General features: G+C 41.5%; 2 long non-coding RNA genes across 2 annotated transcripts; one reads left to right on the forward strand and one right to left on the reverse strand.

Annotated features, from left to right (window-relative positions):
* The first annotated feature begins 1,020 nt into the window (after positions 1–1,020).
* Positions 1,021–5,176, forward strand: LOC311359506. The gene is made up of 3 exons (XR_014638242.1): positions 1,021–1,129; positions 4,196–4,276; positions 4,956–5,176. It is a non-coding gene; the product is annotated as an uncharacterized lncRNA (long non-coding RNA).
* Positions 1,959–15,817, reverse strand: LOC311359504. Its single transcript, XR_014638240.1, has 4 exons — positions 15,698–15,817; positions 14,058–14,211; positions 13,843–13,938; positions 1,959–2,528 (listed from the first exon to the last, which is right to left on the reverse strand). It is a non-coding gene; the product is annotated as an uncharacterized lncRNA (long non-coding RNA).
* Positions 15,818–25,229: the final 9,412 nt, after the last annotated feature.

Genomic DNA, 25,229 nt, shown 5'->3' on the forward strand with positions numbered 1-25,229 from the left:
CACCTTCAGATATGAGACCCCTCAGTTTTTTGACTTTGCCTTTTTGGAAGCTCGGTTCCCTCTGGCTCCCACGTAATTCGAACACTGATTTATACATTTGCAGGGCATGTTAAATAAGTGCGGTGTAAAACCAAAGATAATACCGTTGGCATCTACAACTTGTATTTAATAAGCCTAAATTGTTGTGCTGTGTCCTGATTGGCTGAAGAGAAATAGCCACATCGTTGCGTTCTAAAACTGGACCCGACGATTTGACATGTTCAATCTTTGGGGACTCCTTGCAACTTGCGACGACCAGTTCACACTGCTGCATCTTTTCCCCTGCGACGTCCCAAGAGTCTCGTTGCGTCGCGAATCTTTGGTCTGAACTGGTCTTAGGAGACCGTCTCTGTGGTATCAATGATGAATTTACCTTAACATGTTCGCTGTAACTGTTGTAATTAGAATAGTTGGTTGAATAATGGACGGCCAACATGGACGCAAGATAACCTAATGTGCTATGATGATATTGCTTTTGATAAGGGTGTAAATGACCCATATAATTTTGTTTATCATATTTTATATTGGTCATTGGTTTATAGTGCCTTGGATATCACATTTGTTCATTCAAATTTGTATGGTGCCCTAAATATGTTTCTGATTAATATTCATAGCGAATTTTACTTGCACTTTGTTGTGGGACCTTTATTTTGAAAGGCTACAGAGACGTTTACCTGCGGTCTCGCGGTGCGCGACCCAGACGGAAAGGAAGGTTTAAGAGGTGAACACGTTTGTTCATGCTTAGAACTGTTCACAAAACATAGGAAGCATTGTTCATCCTTTTAATAGCACCTAGCTGGAAGGCGAACAGGTATGTGTGTTGATATATGTGTAAGAGTATGCATTTTTGGAGTTAGCTAATGCTAGCTAGTGCTATTCATCTCGTTGTGGTAGCTAGCTGTGGGGAAAGCATGGTCATATTACGAGTGCATGATTGTGCCTTTTATTTGCTTTCAGCTCTTACGGTGTATCTGTGGTGTGTATGTATGGAAATAAATGGTTGATACCGCACCATGGGCCATCAGTCATCTTTATGGAGTGCATCGCTAATTAAAGTCTGAATAAAGTCCAGCTGGGAATGCTACAAAGGGTGATGTGTACCTTTTTCTAAATATTGTTATGTTTTATATATATATATTTTTTTTACATTTAAATTTAAATATGGCATCACTATTAAAATGTGACTATGTTTCTGTATACAAATGTTATATCTCCTGTACATGTTTGTATATAATCGTGATATTATAGTACCTGTGGTGTAACTTTGGTGATTTGGATACACTGTGACCCCAAACACACTCATGTGTCTTGGGGTGATTGGCAGGCGAGCCTATAAAAGGCCGCTGCGCCCTGTGACGCATCACGTACAAGGAACACGGATGAAGGGCTAGACCCGAAACGTTTCCCCTTGTTTATGTGTCCTGTAATTGTTGTTTCGGCTTTTAAAATACTTTTGGAACTTCTCAGCCCTAGTGTGCGATCTCCCCATTCTTCACTTGATAAACACTTAAAACATTAGTTTGCCAGCTGCTGGTCAGAGATGACTATGGGCATCAAGAGAATTAACATGAAAAAGTCCAGTGTTAAATTTCACATGACATGTCATTCACAGCTGCTAGTCAGTGATCAAAGTGAATTTCAAATTCAACAATATGGCCAAATATTCAGGTATAACTTGAAAAATATTCTGCAGTTACACTTATGCTAGAACAATAATCCCTGCTCAGATGCATCTAAAATACAATTTAAGACAATAAAATTTGTGATAAACACTTAAAACATTAGTTTGCCAGCTGCTGGTCAGAGATGACTATGGGCATCAAGAGAATTAACATGAAAAAGTTCTGTTCAAATTCACATAACATGTCATTCACAGCTGTCTTGACACGTATGGCTTCAAAGGTCTAACTTGAAAATACATTCTGCATTAACATTTTGCTAAAACAATCAATGTAGCAATGTAGAAAAATATAAATAAAATAAATCAATGTCAAATTTCACGTTGCCTTATTAGCAATAACTACATAACTTACAAATGGGTGTAACACACATTTTACAAACTTTTGAGTTATTAACCAGCAATTAGTCTGAGAACACAAAACAATTATGTGAACTTGTCAAATTTCACAGCTGCTAATCAGAGCTGACTCCAAGAGGGAAAACCTGTTTCTTTATTTCACTTTTCTTTTTGCAACGTTTAGACAAGACAAAGCTTTTTCTTTAGAGATCGCACACAGAGCATTTTGGGCCATTATCCAGGAACACGTGTTTCAAAGGTGTACTTAAGGTCCTCCGGATAGGAAATATTGAGTGCATAAAGGAGGCCGAGAAGGTAGGCCATGGGAGTATCCGGAAGGTCCTTTACTACTATGGATTCCTCTAAGATGAGTGCGATGTTTTGGATCTTGGGGGATGAGGCTTCAGCCACACAGGACATAGAGAATTCCCACAGTGACTCCCTTGGCAGCCACGTCATCTGGATCAGTTTCCTGTTTAGGACATTAAGAAATATGATTTTCAATTCAAACTCACATCACATACTACATGTCTTGTAGGGAGCCAGGCATCTCAAATTGGATTGTCATATCCAATATGAAGTTGTCTGTCATTTTAGCTTTGTTGTTGAAGGACCATTCCGGTGTATACTTAAGCAATAGATCACGACAGGCTGTGGTATACGCTCATTATACCACAGTTAAGGGGCGTTGTCCATCCCGACGCGCAGCGGAGGGGCGGCGACCCCCTTCACTGTGGTATAATGACCGTATATCAATGACTGAAGTGATCTATTGCTTTTATAAAACGGTTACGTAAATATGGCGAAATGAAAGTCATAGACACCCTCAATTTTGAAAAAGCTAGAAAGTCGGAAAAGCATTTTTTTTAAACTCGACTGACTCGATTTCCTTCTCATACACTTACGTGTTTAATTTGCGTGTTTAGACAGATGGGCGCGCACACACACGCGCACCAAGCATCACCCGCATTCATTCTTTTAAACACTCACTTGCGGTAAAACAGTTTTCTCACGATCAAATACTCATCAATCCTAAAAGTAATGGGCTTGTACACGATGTCTTTGTCAAGAACATATGTGTTTGCTGTACGGTGTTTGCAGATGCATTGATTTAAAAGTAGGCCTACAATTTACCGCTGTATCAGCTGTTCTTTCCCAAATCATTTAACCAATAATTTACCCTAAAACTAGATTTTGTTTTGGAAGCCTGGAATATACTTTGCTCGAATGTATTATTGTTATTATTATTATTATTATTTTAACGCATGGCATAGCTTACTATACTTCATTCATTTTCATTCATGCAGCCCTATGGAAAAAAAATGTTTCCACAATCCACACGCTATTTCTATGCAGTTTCACACGTATGCATAATCTTTGACATCATAATATTTAACATGCAAGTGTAGTGGTGCCTGGTTGCTACGGGGGAAAATCAGCTTTGCGCCGGGTGCAAACTAGCAACGACACATGCGTCGGTGTAGAAAGTCAATTGCGCCGGGCGCAAGATAGGGCCCTTCTTCTGTTTGCCGCACATGGCTAATTTGCATACGCGCACAGGACTGTCGGAATGGGAACATGTCGGACTGGCAGCATGTAACCATAACAACGGCTAACGTGTAACGGTAACGGTGGTCCCGTTAAAATAATGTCAATGAATCAGCTCAAGCCTAATGTTATCTACAATCGTTGTTCTGGAACCAAATATAAGGATCTACAACTTGTAGGCCTATTTAATAAGCCTAAATTGTTCTGTGCTGTGTCCTGATTGGCTGAAGAGAAATAGCCACATCGTTGCGTTCTAAAACTGGACCTGGCGATTTGACATGTTCAATCTTTGGCGACTCCTTGCGACGCCTTGCGACGACCAGTTCACACTGCTGCAACTTTTCCCCTGCGACGTTCTAAAACCGTCTCGTTGCAAGTCGTTGCGTCGCGAATCTTTGGTCTGAACTGGGCTTTACAGACCAAACATTAATCAATTGTCATTACCATGCTATCAAGGCAAGTGCAACAACTTACAAGAGAGGAATATATATCTGTAATATCATTACTTTTCGAAAGAAAATGTCGTGTTGTGTAGCCTATGGATGCTCTCTAAGGCCCGGACGTGGTAAACGTCTGCATCATTTCCCTCAGGACCCTACTAGGAGGAAATTGTGGGAGCAGAGGGTCAGAAGGATGAACTGGAAGCCAAATAATTTTTCCTTGTTGTGTGAGGTAAGAACATTTCTATCATGGACTTTGTAAAGAAAACACATTTGGAAAATATTATTGTAATAATATTATAAAATATAATGTAATATAATAAAATGTATGCGCCTTTTTTATGCTAATGCTAGCACTGAACTCCGGGACAAACAACCTGCATCTGCTGTCTGTATTTTTCCACCAGGCTCTTTTATGCATAAGTATGCATAAGTATGCACTGGTTAGATGCCATTCTGTGAAAATCTATGCAATTTTTAGAATAATGACAACTATTAATACTACATCATTGCAAGGCTAGCCTACTTGACTTGCTATCATTCTGCACTGCCGCATTTTACCCTGCATTCTTTCAAAACACCGGCATTGTCTTTGTTTATGTTCATGCATGTCAGAAAGATTGTGATTAACTTTGCACGGAAATCATGTGGATATATTGCAAACAAATGCCCTTTTGCAGCATTGCTTGGTCAGCTATTTCTCGAGTTACAGATAATACATGGTCAGTTCATGTTTGCTGGAGAGATTTATGTTACTCTTGTCTAGAGTCTAGTGCAAACAGCATGGTGCCAAAGCGCTTATGTAATCCATGCAATAACTATGCATTGGTTAGATGCCATTCTGTGAAAATCCATTACCATCATTTACTTTCTCTTTGAAATTGCATTAAAATGTCTGACTCCGTTTGTAGGACCACTTCGATGAGACACAGTTAGAGTCACAGAGCTGATGGTGTTAGGAAGCTCAAGCCAAATTCCATCCCAACACTGTTCGTCTTCACCCCATCGACACCGCCCAGCAGACCCACCAAACGAAACGGACTGAAGATGAACCATCTCTGAATGCAAACATTCAGAATGTATTCAGAATTTATTATACGCTATATAGTGTAAGAAGTAAAGATATTAAAGATTGTCTAATACAAAATGTATACTTTTACCGTAATATTTGAGATGTTTTAATGGCTCTTCCCTGATTTCACTGTTGATATTTTAACATGAATATTGAATATGAATTTTCCTGTTGGAGGATCTTCCTGAGAGTCTGTTGTTTAAATGTTGTACAAATTATTGCGTACTGCTAGGATTTGAATGCAAACATTCAGAATGTATTATAAGTTATAGTCTAAGAAGTAACCAAAGTTATTTTTATATTGCTAACGTCCGATTCATTTTTTATGAAAGAGAAAACTCTTTAATAGATAAACAAAATCATACGTGTATGGTCTTTTTTCCCTTGGGCATTAGTCATCAGTCAGACTTTTAACAATAGACACAGTCTGATCATGACACCTAAGTAGGCTACGAGAAGGGTTAATTTGATGTTTAGGGGAAATATTTATAGTCTAGATTAAAATAAATAACCAAGAAGTTGTAATTTTTAGTCAATGTCTCAATAAGTAATCGTAGGCTACACGGCGACGGCTATCGGAGAAGGTAAGGTGAACGCGGCTCCACTGATAGGCGATCAGGGCTCCAGAGTGCGACCTATTAGGTCGCATATGCGACCTTATTTCTTAAGGTGTGAGTTAAAATTTAACGAGGTCGCTCCGGTGCTACTTGCAGGAGGACGAGCAGATATGAAGCGGTCGATAGTAGATTATTTTAAGAAAAATGTCTCGGAGGAGGAAACAAATGAGGCTGTTGGTGCTGGAGAAGGGTTAGCAGAGGAAGCAAAAAGAATCTCAGATTCTTATTCTGAAGAGGACAGTGACAGGTTGGCGAAAGAGGCGGGGGGCAGTGGGGAGAAAAAAAAAAGTATTGTTTTCAACAAAAATGGCTGGCGCAGTTCCCGTGGTTGCGTTATGAGGGACAAACCATGGTGTGTGTACTGCAGGACATGTGGCCCGTCCGTTGCAGGCAAAACACATTTTGTAAATGCAGGGATGCAAACAGAACTATGGTCAAAAAAGAGAGATTTTTGAAGCCCGCGCCCCCGCAGCAAATATCAAATAATGACATTTCCACCAACCTCTGCCATCCCCGGCCCACCCTATACACAGACAAAGTGCAAACTGAAATTCTTAAAATGAAAATCCACAAAACGTTAATTTTGTTTAACTAGTCTTCAACACACACACACTCACCTCTCCATTGGCAATCCGATTGCACATTGGAATCGGGAGTACTGCACTTTCCCTGATCTTTTCGGCTGCTGAGGCCTGATTCTGGCTGGTAGCTGGTAAAGGATTGTCCTTACAGAGGAGCTGGGCCACACTTTGGGTAGATACGATGGAGGCCACTCTCTGTGTGTGTATTGTGCTCTGGCAGTGTTCCAACAGGGCATGCAGCCCTCTGGAACCATAATTTATCTCTTTAACGCAGAGAGTGCATTTAGCACATCCCTTTTTTTTTTTTTTTTTTTTTAAAGTCTGATAGTTTGAAATTGCGTTGACTGCCTTGACCTCAATTGCAGTTTCAACTTTTAGCCAAGGCCACTTCCAACTGGTTTTACATCCTTTATCCACTTGTTGCACAGTAAGTGCCGCACTCTCATCAAATTCTCTCATTCTGCAAATGAAGAGTTTAATATTTTAGCCATACTGTAGCATAACGTGAACAGACGTCTGAAACCGGGACGTCTGATCACCCTAGATTTTCTGTATCATAACGGAGAGCAAAGTAGTTCACTCAGCCCCCTTTCCTCAATGTGCCCTGTGCCACCTTCAGCAATCTATTTGACTCAATTAAAATGTATTAAATGATTTTAGTATCCTTAAAAAAGCAGTGCCACCTGTTGATAAGATAAGCCCACTCCAATGTTTCCCACACATAGGCCAATATTGAACAACGAGCGCCACAAATTGATTCCGCTTTTCTTATTTATTTTTACTTGAACGCGATTTTTAAATGTAACTCCGCCAGCCCGTAATCGTGCCCCCGTAATGCTGCCAGTCCGACATGTTCCCATTCCGACAGTCCTGTGAGCGTATGCAAATTAGCCATGTGCGCCAAACAGAAGAAGGGCCCTATCTTGCGCCCGGCGCAATTGACTTTCTACACCGACGCATGTGTCATTGCTAGTTTGCACCCGGCGCAAAGCTGATTTTCCCCCGCAGCAACCAGGCACCACTACACTTGCATGTTAAATATTATGATGTCAAAGATTATTCATACGTGTGAAACTGCATAGAAATAGCGTGTGGATTGTGGAAACATTTTTTTCTCTGCATGGATGAACATGAATGAAGTATAGTAGGCTATGCCATCCGTTAAAATAATAATAATAACAATAATACATTCGAGCAAAGTATATTACAGGCTTCCAAAACAAAATCTAGTTTTAGGGTAAATGATTGGTTAAGTTATTTGGGAAAGAACAGCTGATACAGCGGTAAGTTGTACTTTTAAATCAATGCATCTGCAAACACCGTACAGCAAACACATATGTTCTTGACCCAGACATCGTGTACAAGCCCATTACTTTTAGGATTGATGAGTATTTGATCGTGGGAAAAAACATAGTTTTACCGCGAGTGAGTATTTAATAAAATGAATGAATGCGGGTGATGCTTGGTGCGCGTGTATGTGCGCGCCCATCTGTCTAAACACACGCAAATTAAACACGTAAGTGTATGAGAAGGAAATCGAGTCAGTCGACCTGCGATAAGCAGCTGATTCTGAACGGACTCGTCTTCGAGATGGACGTGTTCTAACGCATTTTTAATCAATGAAATGTTAACACAACAGTATATATCTGACCATTTAATTTTCGAAATTTTAGGTGAAGCCGAGCTTCCCTTGCAGTAGAGAAGTCGCCACTACGAAAGAATGCAATGTATCCAACTAGCGGGATCTAAACAAACTAAGCTCCAGCGAATTACTACAATGCAGAAGTAGTGGAGAATGGCGAAACACAGCAACTCTAGCCTACTCTCAACCAAAATAAAAATAATCGCCGCCCGGTGCAGCAGTGTGAACTGCCCCGTTTTTAGAACGTCTCAGCCCATCTCGTCGCAAGGAGTCGCGAGTTGCAAGCAGTTGCGTCACGAATCTTTGGTCTGAACTGGGCTTTAGCATTATAAGCAGCGGCGGTTTTAGGCACGGGCGAAAAACGAGACACACGAGAAAGAAAATGATCCGCATTTTCTATTATCGATAATAACCCCCCCCCCCCCGTGATTGGTAGATTTGTTTCAGCAGGGCGCGCGCACCTGTATCTCGCGCTGCAAGGATTTTCACATAGTCTGACCCTGGAGTTTGGCGCCGCGTCTGAGGGTCTGATTATAATTTCATCAACAGTAATTCTGTATTGCATCAACGGTAGATGCAATACAGAATTACTGTTGATGAAATTATAATCAGACCCTCAGACCCTCCCAGACCCCCCACCCCCCCAAAAAAAACCAACTCATCGGATCTACACGATTCACACAAGTCACCCAAACAGCCGTGAAAAAAGCGGCAGCCGCCGAAAAGCGCGCTGTTTGCATCCCTGAAATGGGTCTACACAATTCAAAGTTCAGTCATTAAAATTACACAATGAAAGCCAAAAGCACAAGACGTGCAGGGACCGCTGCATCACATGAAGCTCCCAGTCTCTCCCCACCTCATTTAATCAGATAGATGAGACTAGGGATGTAACGGTATGAAAATTTAACCTCACGGTTATTGTGACCAAAATTATCCCGGTTTTCGGTATTATCGCGGTATTTTTAAAAGTGTGTTCAATATGTTCAGAAAGCACTGATAGGCCTACGGAAACTGAAATAGTTAAGTGTTTATTATATTTATTTATATTATCAAAAGTGCAACTTTTAACATCAAAGGAACAAGGGTTCAGCATGTAAACAGCATATTTATCAGGAACATTTACAGTAGTGCAGGTTTAATCCAAACATTCAAGACATAAAGAACAATATGTAAACAATTACTCGCTCTCCGTCTACCGCCGACACTTCCTCCGCAGATCGCCGTGACCGCGACCTCATAATGTTCGCTTTACATGCACATTCTTGCCTTTGACCTCAATGAATTTGAAGTAGTGCTTATATCTCCACCTTAAAAATACCAACTTTTCATCGGATTGCTCCGGACTTGCCATTTCTACTGCTTCATCGAATCTGTTTGGTGTTTGTGTGTGCGTGTGCGTGTGGCACGCGTATCCTGGCTTGTGTGTAAAAACACTGGCTCCGATTGGCTACCATGAAACACGACTCTGCCTTAGCCAATCATATTCGCTAACCCGCCCGGTCTCCGTCCTCACTAGCAGTTTGTGTGTGCAGCCAGGGGTGCGTTCGGATTACGCAGTTTATTCAATCAATTCATGGTAACGCACCGCATTTAACTGTCAGTAACAGCATTGTAACGACGGAAAAATTAATTAGTTGTAGATTACCCGTTACTGAAAAAATTATTATTATGATTATTTTAAACTGCGTTATTCCAAACACTGCTCGGATGAAGCGCTGGGAAGGATTTAAGCACACGGTTTCCACACCGCGGGCGCGGTTATCCACCGCAATAATAATTTTATTTGAAATGAAAACGGTAATCGTTATTGACAACATTTTTATCGCGGTTTACCGTTACACCGGTAACCGTTACATCCCTAGATGAGACCAATCACTCGGCGGAGAATGAACAAATGATCAAGTTTAACACCGCCTACAACATCGCTAAAGAGGAACTCCCGTTCACAAAATGATGAAGAATAACGGACTGAACGTCAACCCCACATATTCCAACGACACTGCGTGTGCACAATTTGTTGGAGTTATAGCAGACACACTCAAGGGAAAGACCGCTGACAAAGTCACATCCGCCCCCTACCTCTCGTTCATGCTTGACGGTTCCACTGACAAATCCACCAAAGAGTGCGAGATTATATATGCCTGTATCGTTGAAGATGGAAAACCAATATTCTTATTGGCCATATTGTGGTTGAACATGCCCATGCAGAAGGTAAGGAGTGTGTCTCATATAGCCAAATGATAATAACTATATGGAAAAATGCTCTATAGGTTAATTATAATTTCCGTTAGAATTAAATTATTATTTAATGCCATCATGCCCAGGTATCTTATAAAAACACACAGAATTGTGTGTGTGTGTGTGTGTGTGTGTGTAAATATAAATATTCCATGTTATGTGCTTAATTTAAGGCGTTTATCTATCTTTATTTTTATTCTTTATCTATTTATTTGTCAATCTTTCATAAACATAAGGTCATGTATTAATAACACGCTATACAAAGAAAAATATGGTGCTACCTAATTTGTTTTGGTGCTACTAAATGAAAAGCTAGGTGGCACCAGTGCTACCTGTGAAAAAGTTAGTCTGGAGCCCTGTAGGTGATGTAGGCATAATTGTCTGTCTTCTCGAGACGTTCAACGTGATATATTTGTCACAAACAGTTTATGATGATAATGAGCGATTTGTTGCAACATCCCATCTTCGTTCCATTGGCAGACGTTGTACAGTGAGCTGACTTGGGTCTACAAGATGGCACCCATGATTTCAGTTGGCAGAACTCTCTCTATATACGGCTCTGCCCAGGGCTATGTGATGCACCCGCTGCAGAGCAGCAATCACACCTCCATCATTAAATTTGCTGCTGCAATGGGTTGGTGCACCTGATCAGCAGAAACAACAATCAAATGGGCCTATACCTAAAAAGGAGCCCTATGAATTAATAAGCCATTTAAAAGGCCCCATAGCATGAAATTTTCACTTTGAGGTTTTCTAACATTAAGTTGAGTTCCCCTAGCCTCCCTATGGTCCCCCAGTAGCTAAAAATTGCGTTAGGTGTAAACCGAGAAGTAGCTATCTTGCGCCGTCTTTGAAAAAAGGATCGCTGAAACGCTTCGATTTGGCTTCCGGCCCCATATGACGTCATATGGGGCCATGTTACCTCCCCTTTCTCTGCTTGTCCCGCCCAGAGAATTTGGCCCGCCAATGAGACAATGAGCTAGGACCGTGCGAGCGCCACATGTGTGTGTGTGAATACACACTGTAACGCAAGTGTTCTTTGTTATTTGGATAACCGTTCCGCTGTTGGTGTAAAGGCCCATTCACACCCTACGACAAAGTCACATCCGCCCCCTACCTCTCGTTCATGCTTGACGGTTCCACTGACAAATCCACCAAAGAGTGCGAGATTATATATGCCCGTATCGTTGAAGATGGAAAACCAATATTCTTATTGGCCATATTGTGGTTGAACATGCCCATGCAGAAGGTAAGGAGTGTGTCTCATATAGCCAAATGATAATAACTATATGGAAAAATGCTCTATAGGTTAATTATAACCTATAGAGGTTATAAAAATAAAAAATATAATAATAACTTTTTTGAATTTAAATTTTGAGCAGAGAATCTGCAGGTTGGTGAGGGGTGCCACATGCCACCTCCAAGTACACTTTGTGCCGGATGACACAGAGCATAATCATCTCCTCTACAGATACCATGTTTGCGATTGTCGATGCCGGTCATTTTATACACGACAGTCACTGCCCTCTAGAGGTTGTTTTGCGTAACATCCATAACACTGAAACCGGACGGAGGTATGAAGGGTAGTCCCGGAGACAACGTTTAGTACGGACGGACAAATTTCGTCCGGATCCGGAGGTATGAGGCGGCCTTCATGGCGCATAACATGCAACACAATGCGCCAACGCAAGCTTGCATAAAGCTCCCATTTGGTGAAAAGACTAGACTGCGTCGGGTTGATTGTAAAGGAATTGGGAACCGCGACATGGAGGAAAAAAGGATTGTTTCCTAGGATTGTCCATCGGAGCCCCGCTGTAGCGGGCAGTGGGGCTGGGCGGGCAGCCCCGGGGGCGGCCAGCGTTCCGCGGGGCTCCGACGGACAATCCTGGGCAACAATCCTTTTCTCCTCCATGTCGCGGTTCCCAATTCCTTCTCAACCAACCCGACGCAGACAACCCCGGGCAACAATCGCGGGCAACAATCCCCTTCTCCTCCATTTCATTTCTCCGTTGAGTCTGTAGCCTACTTAATATTGACGTGGAAGTGGAAGAACCAGAGGCGTCTGAGAACCCGTCGCAGTCGTTTGAGATTCATAATATCATACGGAGGTGCAAACAGCTTTTGACCATGATAATATATATTATATAGATATCTAAATATAATATATTATTTAGATATAGAGCTCCAGGACTCCCGCTGGAGCACCCGGAGTGTTCAGTGTTCCACTGTAAACACTAGCGCATGGTACCGTGGCTGCAAGCTGCTCAGGGCCACACTCCCACCCTCCACCTTGACCCGCCTCTAAAAACGGCACGTTTGTGGAGAGCTCATTGTGGGACTGGCTCGTAGTGGCTGTAACTCTGCACCAAGGCTGAATTTCTTGAACGTCTTCAAGTACTGTATTAGGGGCCCACTAACACCTTTATTAAAGCATCCATAAAATAGCATGCCATGGGACCTTTAAACAAATAACATTTCCTAGCATTCAGCTAATATCTCCTCATGATCCAATAGCTATGCGACCCCTGAGGGTGTTGTAAAAAAACTCTGGTCTTCTCAGCAGCACGTAGGCTGATAACTATGAAAACTATGTAAACTACACTACCGTAATTTCCCGCATATAGGCCACATCGTGGACAAACCGCAAGCCTTTAATTTATGTATTAAAAAAACAATTGTGTGCATGAGAACGGTGAAAGCACATCAAACGCGCGTAGCAGCTAGGACCCGTCTTTCTTTACTGTCTCCGAGTGTGTGTCGCTGTTAAACACCTGACAATGAGCTAGTTTACCATGATAAGACCGCCATATGAATCTGGAAAAAATGAATAAAGACAGGATTTGGTCTCCTATATTTCCTATGCAGGATAACTCATGTGTGTTTCCAACATTCAAAGTGATCCTAAACTTTAAACCTACTCTACGTTCTTTAAACCTACTCTACGTTCATTGGTTGATGGGCAAAAGCATCAACCAAGAAATTTAAACAAATAATACAAACTGAACTTCCACCATCATGCATAGCGCACATTTAAATAGATAAAAGAGCAGAGACTCAATAAAAGCGTATAATCTATCTATCTATAATCTATGGTATAATTCACCCCTGTGAGATGCGTGCCAGCTCACCAGCATAACCTGCAATGTCCACAAAACCAAGGAAATGGTTCCAACCCAATGTAGAAGAGTATATCACCCTTGTAGTTATGTGGCCCAGAACATTTGACTCGGACTGTAAGAAAAATAATAGCTTGTAGCCTGTAGAGGCCTAGACCTAATCACTAGTATCAAAAGAATGACCTGACAGGTGGTGAGTGATATGGCTGTGATCTAGCCCCCTAGTTCTAGCCAAAGCAGGTAGCCTCGGTCTAACATCTGCCGACAACAACCTGTATATCAAAGCAGCATCTTCCTCATGGTATAATCTGAAACCCCTGTCAAATGTGCTAGAGGGACTCACTTCACAACCAATAAGCTTTTATATAAGACAGGCAATTAACTTCCCTTCCCTCTCTCAAGCAGTCCGAGGGCAAAACAGAAATAAACTTTCAGATTTTCTACTTGTGTAGTATTTTCAATTACAGTATCTTCATTTTACAATTGTATCTCTATGCTTGTAAAATTTATATAAATGATCATTAATACTTACAAGACACTGCTTGAAAAGTAGATTAGGATCTTCACGTAGGAACACAGGAAGTCCTTTCATGGCTGCTTCCTTGCCGTGTCTGACGATGTTGGTGGTCTCAAAGAAAAAAAGAAAAAACAGAAAGATAGCTCTAATAATAGCAAGACTAATTGTAATTCAACAGATTGAATTTCATCTGGGCAAAAGTAATGTTTGGTACTGTACTGTGCACACACCTCATCATCAAGCTTTCTCAGTATCTCCTTCAGGTCCTTGCCAAACTTTTCGGGCGCGGTACAAACTCAGCAGTAGGGGCGCATATTTTTCTACAGCAGCTCTGAATGTTCCGAGTAGATCTTTGTTTGTAATACAGAAAAACTCCTCACAAATCTGTAAAATGCAGGAAAAAACAAATATGTACAGAGGAATAGTAAGTAAATTGGGAGAATTTGTAACCTGTCAAAAATTGTCTATAGCCATTATCATTTTTAAAAGCATTTACAGCCTCTCCAGGTTGTAGTGGGTGCCTGCTTGCGTGAATGAACGTGCGTGCACGTGTGTTCGTGCGTGTGTGTCGTCGCTTATTCGCTTCAAATACTTTATTTTCTTTTCAAAACTTGGGAATTAATACGGCGCGGTAAATAAAGTATTTAAAGCGAATAGGGGACGCTGTTTTTGTTGTTTATTTGGTTTTGAACGAATAGTTTTGGACGCATGCATCGGCTTTGAGTTTGTTACTTTGAAATCACACACACACACACACACACACACACACACACACACACACACACACACACACACACACACACACACACACACACACACACACACACCCGAGTGATACCGCAGCGCGTTGACTAGTCCGTTCTGAGGCGTCCATAGGCTTTATGGTTTGTGTGTTTGAAAGCCGTGACACTCCTTTACCAGTTGGCCTGAAATACTCGACTTGATTCGGAGGACTCACCTGCCTCAGCCATTTTTTATATCAAAGCAGTGAAGGCGGGGGGAGGGGGAAGAAAGAGGATAGCAGATTAACCAGCAGGGCGCGCACAGCGCACAGACTTGTGCAGAGGTGAACTTACAGTGAGCCGTTTGACGGGAGAACAAAAATAAATAGGCGGTCGACTGACCGCGGCACTAGTCTCAATGTGCTACGACCAACAACTCTGGTGGTCTGATCACGTGCTAAGTGCATGATGCCTGTAGTGCTAAGGCGAACTCACCGACGAGAAACTGTGTCAATTTCCAATGGATAGTGTTGCCCAGGGGTCCAAACTTTTCACCTACCATAATCTAAGATCCGAATCATCAAGCTGGGGCTAATATTCAGATCTTAGCTCCGCCGCCGGGGGGCTCCGCGGTCGGGGTTCCGCCGCCGGCCATAGGCCCGGTCAGGAATCTAGCTAAGATCTGCTAAGAGCTGAATGGCCCGGTGGTTGGGGACCGCTGGTGTAGCCTATCTATGGGCAATTAAAATGCATGAAAAGGCCATGCTGTATGGATAACGCGAACACATTGGGTACCTACATCTAATAGAAAAGTATTCATCGAACCGCAGGCCTTGACTAGGCTAGTCTACATAAAAAAGACGTGTGCAACTAGCCTAGCTAAACACCGAATTGTGTTCTCATTAAACAACTTGCGATACGAGAGTCCTGGTTGCACAACGATAATAACAAATTAAGTGAACAAATGAATGATATAGTTGGTTGCATGGCTGAAACTTTGGAACAACTCTTTAACTGTATGTTATTTGGCTAAAGCCCACCACAACGTCCTTGAGATGCTAGTTTCAGTTTAGATGTATTTGATGAAACCTAACAAGGTTATTCAAAACCTGATAACTAATGCAATATCAAAAATCGAAGTAACTTACATTTCCATGAGTTTCAAACGTCACGAAGTATTGAATTTAAGAGTCTTGCTTATAGAAGAGCACGTTGTGGATTGAAAACCCCATGTTATTTCCCATAGACATTTGACCGAGAGAACCGGGAGCCTCGGAGGCGGGACTTATTCTTCAGAGGTCTATGCCAAGTTCAGTTTACTCACAAATGCATGTTTGATTATATTTGTGAGTCAAACCGTTGGTGTAACGTGTTTTTCTTTATTATTGTATAGTCATTACATTTGTTCATGGTAGTGATTCAGAAAATCATATAAACTGGATAGAGCACATTTATATTTTTTACAGTGTGGATTTAGCATCCATAGTAAAAACGATGTGTAAAGAATAACACAGGGTGTTATGCCTTTTTCATTCAATATCTGTAGATGAACAGTTTTGGGAATGGGACAAATCATCATCCAGATACACATGGGCAGGGAAAAAAACCTAGGGTAAGAAAAAAACTGCAGCTGCCGTCATAACCTCGCTCTTCAGTCATGACAAATGTGGGAGACACACCATGAACGGTTTAAGAACAGTAATTTATTTAACAAAAGGCAATCAATTTAACTAATAATTAACAAGGTGTGGAGTGTGGATATCAGTGGAATCAGTAGTGTAAGGTGTGCATGAGGGATGATGTTGTAAGGTGCATCCCAGAGGTGGGTGGTGATGTAAAAGCCCACGACCATGTCGATGGAGTAGTGCTTGTTAGCCGCCACAATGAATCAAATCCCAAACTGGTTTAACACCCAGGAGATGGTGTGCATCAGATACACCCAAACCGGTTTAACAACCAGGAGATGGTCTGCATCAAATCCCAAGTTTGTGGAGTGTCTGCAATTGAAAGGAATCATGAAAGGATAAATCTATACTTTGTCTGTGTTTAAGCCTGGTGTGGCATAAACATGGACACAAAGCATTTTCATATATATTTATAAATAAAAATAAATAAATGTTCACCCACCAACCCATGGCCCATTTATTGTGAAAGCCCTGCACAGAGCTGGCAGAATTGAGAGCAGAAGCCGGAGTGTGAGTTAGATGCCCTGCAGCCCCCCTCTTTTCCCCTTTCCTGCAGCCTGTCGCTAAATAAAAACAGTCCTTGTTAGAGGGCCCCCCTTTATTTTCTATGGATTACCACATTGAAGAAACCCTTGGTGTCTAGAAGTCCTCTGGTCAGTATTCTACCCACTGTAAGGTTCTATTTTTGTGTCTCTTGGGTTTTATTACATGTAATTGCAATGTTTACTTGTGTCAGTTTTAAACGGCTACAATTATTAGTTATTAAATTATTTATATCCATATTTATTCTTTTTATTTTACTACTGCATGAGACCATCATTATTTCCTTATGGATGCCCATGGAATAGGAATCATTGAGTTTTCCAGTAGGCCTACTTGGTCAACACACTATGCAACAACTTCTATCAAAAGTTTTAAAACAAGCATCTGGCATCGTTAGGTAGCAATTCCACCGACAGTACCAGCTCAACTCGCCACGACTTAGTGCTGCACAACTTGGTTTGGTTCCGGCACGTCGTGTTTCCATCTAAAAAAGTAGGCCTACCTATTCAACGCGGGTCGTCATTAGGTTTTAATCCCGGGGGACAGGATTCCCGGGAAATCTGATCGAGACTATTTCCTGATTCCCGGGAAAGGTTATGATGGGAAATAAAATAAAATAAAAACCGCAATAACTGCGCGTCTGTTGTCATATGGTAACGATGGAGGCGAAAATCGAACCCTGGGAAAGGAACACACACGAAACAACGAAACGCTGATCCGTGTCCCCCTTGGGAGCCGGTCCGTGGACTCCAGCCACGCCGGACACACACAACCACGCCCGACACACACAACCACGCGCAGCCTGTCTAGCCCTGGGAAAGGAGTGACACACAGGGCGAAACGCCTGATCAGCTCGCTTGGAACCTCGACGGAGGTGCTACTAAAAAAAGTACCAGGTACCAGGTACTTTTTTTGGCAATGGAAACGCAAAAAAAGGCGGGCCAAGTCGAGGCGAGTTGAGCTTGTACTGTCGGTGGAAAAGGGGCCCATAAGAAGTACTCATTACATTTCCGTGCACAATTTTTCATACCTGGTATGCAGTTTTTGAATGTCACCCTGCACTCTCCACACATATCCAGAGTGTACATTTGGTAAAAGTCTGCCCTGTATTCTGCTGAGAACTTGGTCCAGTTTGCAACACCTGTTGGAGACAATTTTGAGAAAAAGATGATTTCTCAAATTGATTTAACATGGAAAACATGCATTATATAACCATAACTAGCTATAGCCGTTTTTGTAATCTTACTGTCAAGCCACAGAAAATGCAATTTACTCCTGAAGTATTCCATTTCCACCACTGCTTTGAAGGAGGAAGGCACCAGGGACAGGGTCATTAGAGCTCTGTCTCCATCATGAAGGACCACCTCAGCAAATATGATCTCCAACAGGCAAGATGGCAACTGAAACAAATAAGATTATTCTATTGAAAGACATCATCTCCAGTTAGTATTAAGCCAAACAGCATTAATAGAAATACTGAATGAGCACTGAATGTATTCAATAAATATTGTATTCCCAAAAATAGAAACACATGCAAACAAACAAAATCAAAAATAAATGATTTATAAATCAAATACTTGCTCAATAGAGCTCTAGTTACATGCCCTAATTAAGTTCCACTTCCGCTGCCTGACAACTGAAACTCCACCTCTCAGCCCCGACCACACTTCCTGTGATGGTTTCATCTCTTTCTTACCCTCATCCCTTTATGGTCGAGTGGGTCAGTGCTCACACTGACTTGGCCAAGTAATCTTTTGCCTTGTTTGGTCCCGGGTTTGTCATAGGCTAAGCATGCCTTCCATACTGGCCGGTTGCAAGATGCTGTGTATGGGATACATTGAATTGTTCCCTTCTGATGTTCAGCCCACAGGATATGTGAACAGAGTGTTAATAGTCAAATAGAAACAATGGATTTATTAAGAATATAAAGCAGAAATAATTAAAATAGAATTAAACTGGAATCTGAAAATTGTAATATAAGAATTAAGTATTTTGAGTATGAAAAAATGAATGTGACACCTGTCGTTTTTGGGGTCGGGGTCCTAATTGGTCCCTTCCTCCCAAACTTTCACTCTGTCTCGTGCCTGTTCCAATCTCTGCTTCTGTAGCCTCCTTCCCTTCTGTGCCATCCATGCCGTGGGTGGATACCTATCTTTTGGAGAGCAACACTGTGTCTTTTGCTCGGTAAAGACGGCTGATGCGTCCCTCTGATGTATTTCCATTCAGAATGCGTCTTTGGGATAACTTCTGTGTTTGCATCATTTGGGGTCTAAGGCTCTAATGTGGACACATGTATCTTAATGTTACTTTTAATGTAAGCGTTGCTTGAAGCTTGTCATTGTTATGCCGCATGTCCACCGGTGAATAATTAATAATAATAATAACGTGTAATGTTTTGGCGCTCTATAAATAAAATTGAATTGAATGTTAACTTGTGTATAATTCCCAATTTTTATTGATATATTTGCACTTTTAATCTTGCTGAATTCTACAAGGCAAATATTAAGTTAAAACTTAGTTCCCCGGCCCCATTCGTCTTTGTAAGGAAATGTTCTATTTTGTCTAATTTTAGGCAAAGTATAAGACAATACTTTCTTAACAGTATAATTGGAACCATGAATAAGTCGTTCAAGTAACAATATTCAAATACTAACATTGTTGGGTAAGACAGAATTTGGTTTTATTCTGAATCCAGTGAAACAGATTGGTGGTTTTAGCTGATATAAAAACTTTCAGGTGTTTACTTATGTTTAAGTATTTGGCAGACGATTTTATCCAAAGCGACATACATAAAAAATACATATAAAACAATCATTCTAAACATAATCATTTAAGGGAAGAATATAATACAAAATATCAATACAAAGTGTCAAGACAGAATAAACTCTGCTACTGCAGCAACAGAGATACAGTCTATAGTAAGGTGACCAGATTTCTGAGACAAAATCTGGGGAAATTTTGGGTTCAGCGGTGTAAAAACCTCCAAACATGTAGTGTTTTTGTCATAGAAAAACTAAAACGGGGACACTGCCCTTACCATTCACAAAGCAGTTTCTCTCACTCTAAATCCAAAATTGCAAAGGAATTGATTAATAATTATGTTTTTTTTAAGTAGTAAATTCTAGCTGAGATCAAGAACATCCTTAAAATCACTTCACTTCACCCAAACCAAGGCCTCCTCCTTACACCATATGATTTTCACAAGATTTGGGGAAGACATGGAAAATGGAAAATGCCACACTTCAAGTTGAATGACAACTTCAGGTTATATGGTTTTAGAAAATATATGGTTTTAAGGGGGTTGAATCAGTTTCCCCTAAATGTGGGTGGGAAGTAGCAAGCAGCTAACCTGCCATATATTGTTGTATATTGTACAATATTAATATCTTATTGTGAATGGTCCCTAACTTGAAATATGTGAATTATTAAAAAATATATACATTACAAATGAAGGCCAACATACCTTAAACCTTATTTACCTAACCCAATGTATTATACATGGGTAGCACAGTAATGAGGTTGGGACATGTGTCATGCCATACACTGATTTATCTTTAGACACTGTCAATTCCATGTAAAAGTGGGTGTGACCCACCAAAGAGTTTTTAAAGAAACTGGAAGCCGGTGAATGTAGTTACCCCCTATAAGTTTGTGTCCCGGCCGCGGGAGCGCGCATGGCATGCATTCATTAAAGGTGGAAACACACGGACACTACGCTTCCAGTTCACCCAAGGCTGAATTAAAAGTACATGTTTTCTAAATGTGGGTCATCAACAAGGTTGTAAAGTAGTAACTTCGGGCACATCTGTCAAAATAAATGTTTTTTTCTCCCGACGTGTTTACGATCTTTATTCATTCCTTGCGATGCGGCGGGGAATGCCGTATACGGACGGGAGGCGGAGGGGTTGCTCCGGTGGGAGAAAGATGTTTTCAGCAGACAGCTGTCAACTAACTTTGGGTCGGCGATTTATTTAAAAAGCTGGCGCAGAAGATGGAGGAAGCCGGTGTCGTGCCAATGTAGTTACCCCCTATAAGGAGTGTAGTCCATGTTTTTCTAAATGTTGCTCATCAACGAGGTTGTAAAATAACTACGATCTTTATTCATTCATTGCGCCGCGGCCGAACTGACGGGGGTATTCTCTGATATTATGAATCTTACAGACTGCGTCGGGTTCTCCGACTCTCTGGTACTTCCACAACAAGTAAAGACTCCTAGTCGGGTTTATCTCGCCCATGGGCAAAAGGAATGGGGGGAAATTAACTTTGGCTTTGACTCTCTGAAGTCCAGATTGAAACGCGACATGGAGGAGAAAGCGATGTTTCAGCAGACAGCTGTCAGTTCACTTCGGGGCCATATCATTTCTCCGACGCTCCATTGTTCCGACCTCTCGGTCGTATGCGGACTGCTCCGCCGGCAGAGCAGCCGGAGGAGTCGGCATACGACCGAGATGGAGCGTCGGAGAAATTATATAGACCCGAAGTGAACTGACAGCTGTCTGCTGAAACATCGCTTTCTCGAATGAGTTTGTTGTTGCTGGTGACGTAAAGAGGTCAACCGGCGGCTCTATTACCACTAGTTGAAATGGGCACAGCGCCACCTATCGTACCGGGGCATGACACGCTTTGGCCAATGAATCGATTTACTCACCGCCATGTATACGCGGACAATTGCAGTTTATTAGCTTAATTGCAATTAAGCTGTGCATGTAAACGTACTACACACACACACACACACACACACACACACACACACACACACACACACACACACACACACACCTCCCCCAAGCACACACAGAATTGCTACAGTTGGGACACAACATGCAAAACAGCTGTGTCTGTCAGACAAACAGATCTGTGATCATACACACACATCGTAGATAATACACATATCAATTAAACATTAAATAACATATACAGCATGATAAACAGTAACACTTACAAGAACACCTTTGGTTTGCCAATCGTATTCAATCAATGATATTCCTGCTGTGTTTACACCATAGCTGGCTGAATAGATGCACGAATGCCATGAAAGTACCGCGTAGGTAGGCTACCTGTAGCCTCTCGCGAAGGGAAGAAGATAGTTCTACTGTGCAGCTATGTGCATTCTAGAGGGGCATTCTACTCTGATCGGGGCTTGTTCTGGCTGGCTTTAGCCTGTGGCTGTGCGAGCAGTATATACGGTGCGCAACTACATTTGGTCAACATTTTAGTTTTTTCATTTTTTCCTTTATTCCAATTTCGGATCTTTCAGTCACAATGAAAACTGGGGACATTTCCGGGGACAGCAGTGGCCGGGGACAGGTCACTGAAACCGGGGACGTCTGGTCACCCTATTATTTAGGCTATTTGTTTATTTATTTTGTTTAGCTCTCCTTAAATTAAATTCACGCTTCAAAACGCACAACTTTTACTTCTAAGGCGAGCTTTACTTTGAAGGCGAGCTATCTCTGTTTCCGGCTCTCGACTTCCTTGTTCAAATATCATTGTACAACTTGGATAATGGAACAAGCTGACTTAAACTGGCCTGTTTCATTATACAACGTGAACAACTGTAAATTAATTATACTTCGTACACAGACCCTGAAGGCCATCCTGTTGGAAAAGGCGGATTTGCAAGTTTCACTGAAATATTATCAGACATCTAGTAAAAATGGATCTAAAATATGTTAATATTTAAATCATGCACTAAACTAGGATTCATTTGTGTTTAAAAAAATATTTGTGTGTGTGTGTGTGTGTGTGTGTGTGTTACGTCACATTAACTGACTCAACAATTACAAACTACAGGTCGGTACTTGAATAAGGTTTGGGGTTTTCTCGGTTGATCTTTATTAGGTTGGTTTGTGGTGTTTGACATTAACTGGTTCTTCTACTGGAGTCATGTTTAGAGAGAAGCCGGTGGAACAGTTGGCCTATGTTTTATTGGAGTAATGGAGGATGGGGGTGGAGAGGGGTCAGAAAGCACCTCACCTCAACATTACATTTGCCAGGGAATCAATAATTTGGTTTACATTTAACAGCGTGTTTATGTGGCTCTTTCTGTTGTAGCCCCCACCCTCCCTGTGCACACAAGGAAACCACACACACAAGCACACACTTAAATATTATCTAGTCTGACAGGCATTTCGCAGGCATTTCGACCGTGCAGACACATTGAATGTGGGTAATCACTGTGCCTTGTACTGCAGTCACTTTGCTTCGAGACACGCTCTTCAAGCAGCCCACCCTCTTTGAAGCGAGGTGTCACACTGGGTATGCTTGTCCTCTGTGCTACAGTGAACTTCATTTGCCTTTAGGCAAACAATTTATATCCATTACAGACAAGAAATGAACATTGGAATTGTGGTACCTAAATCCCCCAATTGTTAATGTCTAGGTTGCTGCTTACTGAATGTCTCTTAATTTAGTTATATAATGATTATAATTGTATTGCAGCTGTTGTATTTTATCTCAATTAGGACAAACCAGCTGTCTCTTCAGATCGATTAATCGGATTGTAGATACTGGATGTAATAAATGTATTGTAATCCTCCTTTTAACTTTCTTCATTCCAATGAACAGTACTGGGCTGTTCTTTTTAATGTGTATCCTTCTTTTGAAAGCTCTACCTTTGAAAGCTTTTTTTTATCTTGGCTATTAAAAAAAATGGATCAATGTCCTCCTATTTTGACCGAATTTCGCACAGCTATCCACTAGATGGCGAGAGCGAGTGGAGATTTGTATGGTGCTATAAAAATAGATCACCAAACCGTTTCCTTGGCAACAGAGTGCCATGGTAGCCCCTTCCACACACGCGCCATGATACTACCTGGAAACGCCCTCCTCTTTTATCAGATCGCACACATTCCCAACCGGCCGACAAAGCACAGCAATCATACTCGAGTAATTAAGCACTGCTCTCACTGGACGCGCCACCCGCTCGCTCATAGCATGCCAAGAAAACCCAAAACTACGCTGATTGACTTCTGTTTGCTTTTTAAAAATATTTCTTTGGTTGTAATTCATCAATTTTTTCAACACTTTTTCTTATAACAAAAGTAAAGAAGACCAATAAGACAATATCTCACAGTAACAATATGCAGAAGAAAATGTCATATTAGCTGGCGATGTCGACGCAGACCAGGCTGAGAACAACCCGAGTCAGGTGATGAACAACTCAACCTTTCCAGACTTAAAATAGGGTCTGTTTAGGTTTTCTCGGTTGGTGTTTATTATTTTCTGGTTTGCGACAATGTTTTTTTTTATTTTTTTTACTGAAATCCCATTTAGAAAGCAGCTTGTGGAAAGGTAGGCCTATGTTTTATTGGAGTAATGGAGGGGGTTGGGAGATGTCAGAAACCTTCACCTCAACATTACATTTCCAGGAAATCAATAATTTGGTTGAAAGTAACTATGTTTTCCTGGCCCTTTCTGTTGTAGCCCCCCCCCCCCCCCCCCCACATACACATACACATATACACATACACGCATACACATACACATACACACACACTAAGAACACACCAAGAGGACAAAAATACCCTCTAGGGTAATCCAACACATCCCTCTGCAATACAGCATCACGAAAACATAATTTCTGAACAAAACACAAGCTGCTCCGTGCAGATGGTCCTCAGTGAGTCAATCAACTGCCTACATGTATTCTTATGGCTTTTTTCAATTGAATCTACTGATGGATTTTTTGATTTTTAAACAGAGTGATGCAACCACTTGGTTATGTCTTTCTCCAAACCCATTCTTCCAACTTGGAAAGAAAAAGAGCGTCCGTCCGTGCTAGGGCTTGGGGGCGAGCGACTACCGCCCCAGGTGAGAAACCATCGCTTCAATGGTACATGCACACAAGGGTGGACCCCACTAGGAAACCCTCAGCCAAACTCCACCTATTTCTGCATCGCACCGTGACAGTGTGTGGTGTGGCTCGTGGTCTTATATCTTTCTTTGATTGCTGGCCCATATTCATATTGAGCACACATGGCTAATTTAGTCTTGAGACAGACAGACATTAGTTAAATCTTGAGCTGCATTTTGAAGAAGTAGGCCTCTCTATGTATTTCTCAGGTCATACTCATATAGGCCTTTCAGTGACAATCAGAAGCAGTAACACGATGTAGCCTCTGAGGCCTACTAAGCTTAGGAGATATTATCCCCGAGAGAGACGTCTGTAGTGTTTTACACAAGGAAAGGCTTATATTTGTTTAGTAGCAGATAAGGTAGGATCAAATAATAATGGCAACAATGACATTAACCTTTTTAATATCTAATTATATGAAGGAACGACTAATAACAAATCACAAAGTTGAGAACTCTACTCTGCGGGTAGGGCGATGTGTGTCCTACACAAGAACACTCTTTTATAATTCATATTTGCTTCCGACAAAGCGCTTTTAAGTGGCATAGCTTGGTTTGGGGGGTAGATCTGCAGACCTCTGTCTTTGCCGGCGCCTTC

This window comes from Micromesistius poutassou (genome assembly GCF_964030765.1).
Source record: "Micromesistius poutassou genome assembly, chromosome: 15".
Lineage (NCBI taxonomy): Eukaryota > Metazoa > Chordata > Actinopteri > Gadiformes > Gadidae > Micromesistius > Micromesistius poutassou.